The sequence below is a fragment of the Pantherophis guttatus genome, chromosome 1, assembly GCF_059756535.1.
Source record: "Pantherophis guttatus breed Tessera chromosome 1, ASM5975653v1, whole genome shotgun sequence".
NCBI lineage: Eukaryota > Metazoa > Chordata > Lepidosauria > Squamata > Colubridae > Pantherophis > Pantherophis guttatus.
Window position 1 is genome coordinate 317,964,373 of NC_142063.1, and position 6,254 is coordinate 317,970,626.

The 6,254-nt window shown below is 38.2% G+C and overlaps 1 long non-coding RNA gene across 1 annotated transcript; it reads left to right on the plus strand.

Annotated features, from left to right (window-relative positions):
• Positions 1 to 1,641: 1,641 nt before the first annotated feature.
• On the plus strand, positions 1,642 to 2,751 carry LOC117656783 (uncharacterized). The gene is made up of 4 exons (XR_009622984.2): positions 1,642 to 1,699; positions 2,043 to 2,146; positions 2,424 to 2,458; positions 2,683 to 2,751. It is a non-coding gene; the product is annotated as an uncharacterized LOC117656783 (long non-coding RNA).
• Positions 2,752 to 6,254: the final 3,503 nt, after the last annotated feature.

Below are 6,254 nucleotides of genomic sequence, written 5' to 3' on the forward strand. Positions count from 1 at the left end.
AAGTAATATTCCAACTGACAAAAATAGCAAAGAAGGAACTTTAATGGTGGACGTGTGATAAAGCAAAGAAATTTTGGAGTAAGGTTCATATTATAATTCTAATTTAAGAAAGTTCTTAAAACGAAATAAAAATGAAACTTTTCTTTGGGGTTTAATGGAAAAAGACTTGGAGGAAAAAAATGTAACTTTGATCTTATATATCTTGACAGCAGCAAGATTATTATACACACAAAAATGGAAGGACACTTCAATTCCCACTGTGGACGAATGGCTACAGAAGCTGATGGAGTTGGCAGAAACGGCTAAATTGACCATTTTGATTAAAGAAAAGAATATAAGTACTTTTGTTCCCACATGGACTGCTTCTGAACTTTGGGCTTCAAGTGGAAAAAAATGATCCAATAAAAATATTAAACTGTGAAAAGAAATGTCTTATGCAAGATCCATTAAAGCAACGTATTTCATATTTGCAATTGTTCAACATTTCACAACAGTAATAACAGTCCTAACAGCCCTATAAATATAGACTGTGATCCATTCCAGATCTAATACCAGTTCCCAAACAGCCTTGAGATGAAGTTCTATTACCTTTTATTGGGAATTGCCCTTCTTGTCTGCCTACCTTTGCCAGGTAAGATATGCATAACAGCAAGAAATACATTTACTTTTCTTTTCTTATTTTCTTTTCTAAGAAACTAAGCTGTCACAGTTCTTCTGTATAACTTAGTACCTGCATAAAAGTACAGAAAAGATGCCTATCAGTTCCTTAAAGAATAGGCTTTGGGAATTTGTTGCGCAGATGTCACTCATAAATTTAGCAACATTGCTCAGTCCTTACTTTTTCTGAAAAAGAAACAACAGTTCAATGCAGTGTGTCCTGTTTTCATTTTCAGTTGTAAAAATAAGAAAAGGAGGCAGAAACGAGGACTTTGGGGCAGACATTACAAGCAAATAAACTTTAATAAAGGACTAGCAAAGCTTTATTTCCAGTCCTTTTTTCATGTACCAACAAAGGATATTATTTGTAGTTCAGGGCTGAAATGATATTCCCCACGCTTTCTTCATGTTTATTTATATATAGTACCAGTACATAAACAGACATACTTGCCCAGCTTGTGCGCTGCTGCAGATGCACATTAAATCACTTGGTTTTCATATTGTCCTATCTGATTAGCCCACTAGGAGTTAAATAAAACAATTTTTATTTTGGATATCAGCTGGTTTCCCTGGTTCTCCCAATGCAGTAATACAGTGGCTTTCAACCTTTTGGGCACCAGGGACTGGTTCCATGGAGAGAGGTTTTTCTGTGGACCGGAGGGGCATGGTTTTTGTGTGCTGCCTATATCCCGCAGATGGGGATTCGCTTGTTTGCGCAGACTAGTTTCTGGCATGTGGCAGACCGGTGCCAGTCCGGGGATTGGGGATCCCTGCAGGAATAGGCATAAGAGTCAATTGAAGAATGCCCCAGCTATCAGTGTTGACTGTATTGTGTATTTTTTGTGATGCCATAGATTTTCAGCATATGCATGTAAAGGTTCCTCTCGCACATATGTGCTAGCTGTTCCCAATTCTAGGCGGTGGTGCTCATCTCCGTTTCAAAGCCAAAGAGCCAGTGCTGTCTGAAGACGTCTCCGTAGTCATGTGGCCGGAATGACAAAATGCCAAAGGTGCACGGAACGCTGTTACCTTCCCACCAAAGGTGGTCCCTATTTTTCTATTTGCATATTTTACGTGCTTTTGAACTGCTAGGTTGGCAGAAGCTGGGACAAGTAACAGGAGCTCACCCCATTACACAGCATTAGGGATTCAAACCGCTGAACTGGCGACCTTTCGATCGACAAGCTCAGCATCTTAGCCACTGAGCCACCGCATTCCTTAAATGTGTTAAATGCATGTAGATACATTTAAAATGGCATAGACCGCAGGCAGATCAAGAAGGAAAGATGAATTGCTTCCTGATCTGAAAGGGGGAAAATTACCAACATATGGAGGAGACATCCAGATATTCTTTTCAGCTGTGCCCATTTTTATATATATTTCAGGTGCCATGCAAGGGTTTCCGGAATGCAGCAATAAAGGTGGATTTTGCCATCTTCTTCGTTGCCCTGGAGGCACCGATCAAATTGGAGTTTGTATTCTGGAAAAGGTGAGTCTAAATTTCATGCATGAAAAAAAAAAATCTCTGGTCATGAATGGATGGAGACTGGGACTCTGTTATTTGCACTTGGGGAAGTTTCCATTGCTAAAACTGAGAGCCATCTTTTACAGTGCAAGGGGTGGTAGGTAAATACAAGCTGTAGATGTCAGAGAAGAGAATGTTTAATCTTCCCATGCAATTTCAACACAGTCCTATTAGAATCAGGCTAAGATGTTTGTTCTGTATTTCAGTTTTTTTATTTACATAATTTTGCCATCTCCTCCAGGCACCTATCAAGCTCGAGATTCCATGCTGTAAAACGTGAGTCTAAATTTCATGCATGAAAAAAAAATATCTGGTCATGAATTGATGGAGACTGGGATCCTGTTATTTGTTCTGTATTTCAGTTTTTTTATTTACATAATTTCTAACTTTTGGAATAGCAATTCACTAGCCCTTGTTCTTCATATGAATAATAACACAATGGTAGTACTACTCTAACAAGCAAGACTTTTTAAAGAAAATATACGTCATATTTTCTACAGGATCCGCCGAACTGAAACATCTTAATCTGATAATATACCTGTCAGGTAGGTTGACTGAATAGAAATGAGCATCCCAAGGTCCACCATTTAAGCTCACATTCACTAGGATTTCACTATCAAAGTTTTATTCTTGAAGAATGTATTTTATTCTCCTTATGTACACTAAGAGCATACACACCAAAGACAAATTCCTTGTGTGTCCAATCACATTTGGCCAATAAAGAATTCTATTCTATTCTATTAATTTTCTATCATTACAGTGTAATTCTTTAACATTTTGCAAACAATTAATGCAATCAAGATCCGAATTTTGAATATATTATACAATTGTATCATGTTACTTTCATCATCTTTTTGTAGGAGATGATGCAGTTACTGCTGCTTCTTCCAGGATTGAGAAATTGGACCAAAGAATACTGTTACCTCTTGCTTCTTGCAATTCTGACTCCTTTAATGCTCATCCAAACTGCTCTTCATCAAGCTTTGGAGCACCTTTTCTACCAAAGTCAAATTTAACAGAGATGTTGAAAAATCTTAACTTTTGCCGCTTTTGAATACAAGCAAACTTGCAGTGAACGTGTGCTGGTTTTTATTTATTTATTGAAATTGCTTTCAAAAGTGTGTTTGAGGGTTTCGGTTGACTAAAACTGCCAAGGAAAAACAGGAGGCATACAGGGTAGTGGAAGAAATGTTACTTATTTAAGAATTTTTTTTGTGGCTGCCCAACTCACTCTCAGTGGCTTCTGGTGGCTTAAAAGGATAAAAGATCAATATAGAAGCAATAAAAAGCAATAATCTCATACACACACACCCTGTGACAACCAACAAATAAGCTACTTGATAGGCTCCATCTCACTCTGGGGTCTTCAGGCCTGTTGGTAAAATCAGTCTTCAGGACCTTGAGAAGGTGGGTCAAAGTGGGGGTCAATCTTATCTCCATGGGAATGATGTTCCACAGGAAGAGAGCCACCTTAGAGAAGACCCTTTTTCTTAGTCCAACTAGATGGACCTCCTTAGCAGAGGGGACTCATAAATTGGGTCCCTGTTCTAGTGGTTGTAGTAATTGTGACTGTGAAAGACACTTCAAATAATATCAGTAATTCAAATATGTCCTGAATCAGATGATCAAACACCCTGGCCAGGGCATCCTGGGATCTTACCTGCACCATTCTCCTGACCCCAATGACCAGGGGTTTTGTTCAATAGATGCAAGAGGAAATCAGTCTGGAACCTATTGTTTTGGATAATTAGGACCTTATCAGGGACGGATATACTGACTTGGAGTTCCCATGGGCCCTGAAGAGCTAGCCTATCCAACAATGAGAACAATGCTCCACAGTTATGCTTTCACGCTGGCCAACTTGAGAGAACTTCAAGCATCACAGGGTTTGATTGATATTGAATTCTGTACTAATTAACTATTCTAGCGATTTGACAAATAGAAATATCAGAACCTTAATAGCACTAGCTAGCACTTAGATTTATATATCACACCATGGTGCTTTACAGCACTCTCTGAGCAATTTACAACATCAGCCTATTGTTCCCAACAATCTGGGTTCTCATTTAACCAACCTCAGAAGGATGAAAGGATGGGTCAACCTTGATTGGTCAGGATCAAACTCCTGGCAGTGGGCAGAATTAGCGTGCAACACTGCATTTTAACCACTACACCACTATGCATTGATTAGAAAGCAGATTAAAACGAATCTAAAGGCAGATTAAAATCAAAATATTTGGACAAGAAAGTAGTTCTACATAAATCATGCTACAACTCATTCAGGCTTGAATGTTATCAGCAACTACCCAGAATAAAAATATTTCTTCCAGAAAGCAAATAATTGATTTATTTATATGTGCCATTTTTGACACCTAGAAACCACATAGATAATGTTATCTCTAACCTGGTCTTTCAGGTCTCCCAAGCAAGAGGCCGCTGAAGTCTATTAAAGCTGGCCCTGATTCTTCCTCAGTTTAGAAATCAAAAGAGAAAATTCAGAAACAGACCCCTAAATGCATACCTGCTCATTTTGGAGTAGCTGAATGATAGTTTAAAACACCACCATCTCTGCAGAGAGAGCATTCAGTTGAGGTCAGACTTAAAATGGACGGGTAGAAAATAGAGGAAGGAAACTACACAATTACTTTCAAACAGTTTAGTTGTTGTTTTCTCCCGTGCACTCAGCGTAAGATCTCTCAGAAAATAATATTTTTCTGAGAGATCTTGCACTGTACAACTTAGATCTGTACAATTCTATAAAGAAAAATCCTGTTCAACTTGCCAGCATATAGATTATTTTCAGTTATCTTCCATTATAAAATCAACGATTCTCCATGTGATATGCAGCTACATTTCCATTCAAGGTATTATCAATGATAATGTTGCCACAAAGATTGTTTAGATTCCTGTATTTGTTTTGTTGTCCAAAGGTAAAAGTGAGAAGTTAAAGCTTGCTAACTTCACCTGGCACTTCCATAGGAACTGATATTTCCAATGCTTCTAAATGTAATGCTTACAAGCTTATAAGAAAGGTTTTCCTTTTTTATAGCTTCAGTGGTTCAAGGCATATGACACAGATGCACTTCTGTTAAACCACAAACCACTAACTGTTTTAAAGTCTTACTTAAGAAAAACTTGCATTATGGAGAGTGGCAGTTGTTTAATGTGGTCACCATCACGTTGCCGTCATTGAACAATATTGGCCAGGAAAAGAAAAACGGTTTCAACAATTACAACACATGGATATATGGATTCCATGTTCAGTATCCTTTGATGAAGATTGCTTTAGCCTGCTCATAAACCATGGACAACATCAGGAGAATATCCGGATTCAGGATTGTTCACTTCTCAAGAAGGATGCATATACACACATCACTTCTACTTGGACAATGTCTTATTACAAAGTATGTTGTTTTCAATTAAAAAAGATTACCCATCATCTTTTAATTTAGTGTCTCTTTCCTATATCTGCTATTTCTTGAGTAGTTCTAAGTTCCATATTTTTTTCATAATTTATTTTTCTTGCAACTTCTCCTTTACTATTCTTCCTAAGGTCTAACTAGAATAATTATATTCCTTATTATTTCATTATTTCATTATTCTTTCAAATAGTATAATTGCAGTTCTATGTTAGCACCCTCTGTTCTGATCCCAGTCCTGCACGCTACCAACTATTTCTTCCTTGGCTAAATTATTTCTGGTAGGGACTGGTTCCTTGAGCTACTGCCTGTCTCCCATAGTATCTACCTGGCTGATTTGATCTGGCAGGATTGGTGCAGTCCTGATTCCATCAATTAGACACTGCCACCTATTGGGGTCCCTGAAGTACTTCTTCTTTGTAGCAGCATATAACAATTACTGGTAGTTGATAGTTTGTAAATCACTTAGTCCAGGGGTCAGCAATCTGTGGCTCTAGAGCCACATGTGGCTCTTTCACCCCTCTGCTGCTGCTCCCTGTCACTCAAAATATACGTCACAACTGCCAATGTGCGACACCCGCCAGCACACAATTTATTGAGCCTTTCAATCCTCGGTGGGCCAACCATGGATAAATCCAAAAAGATAAAAGTTT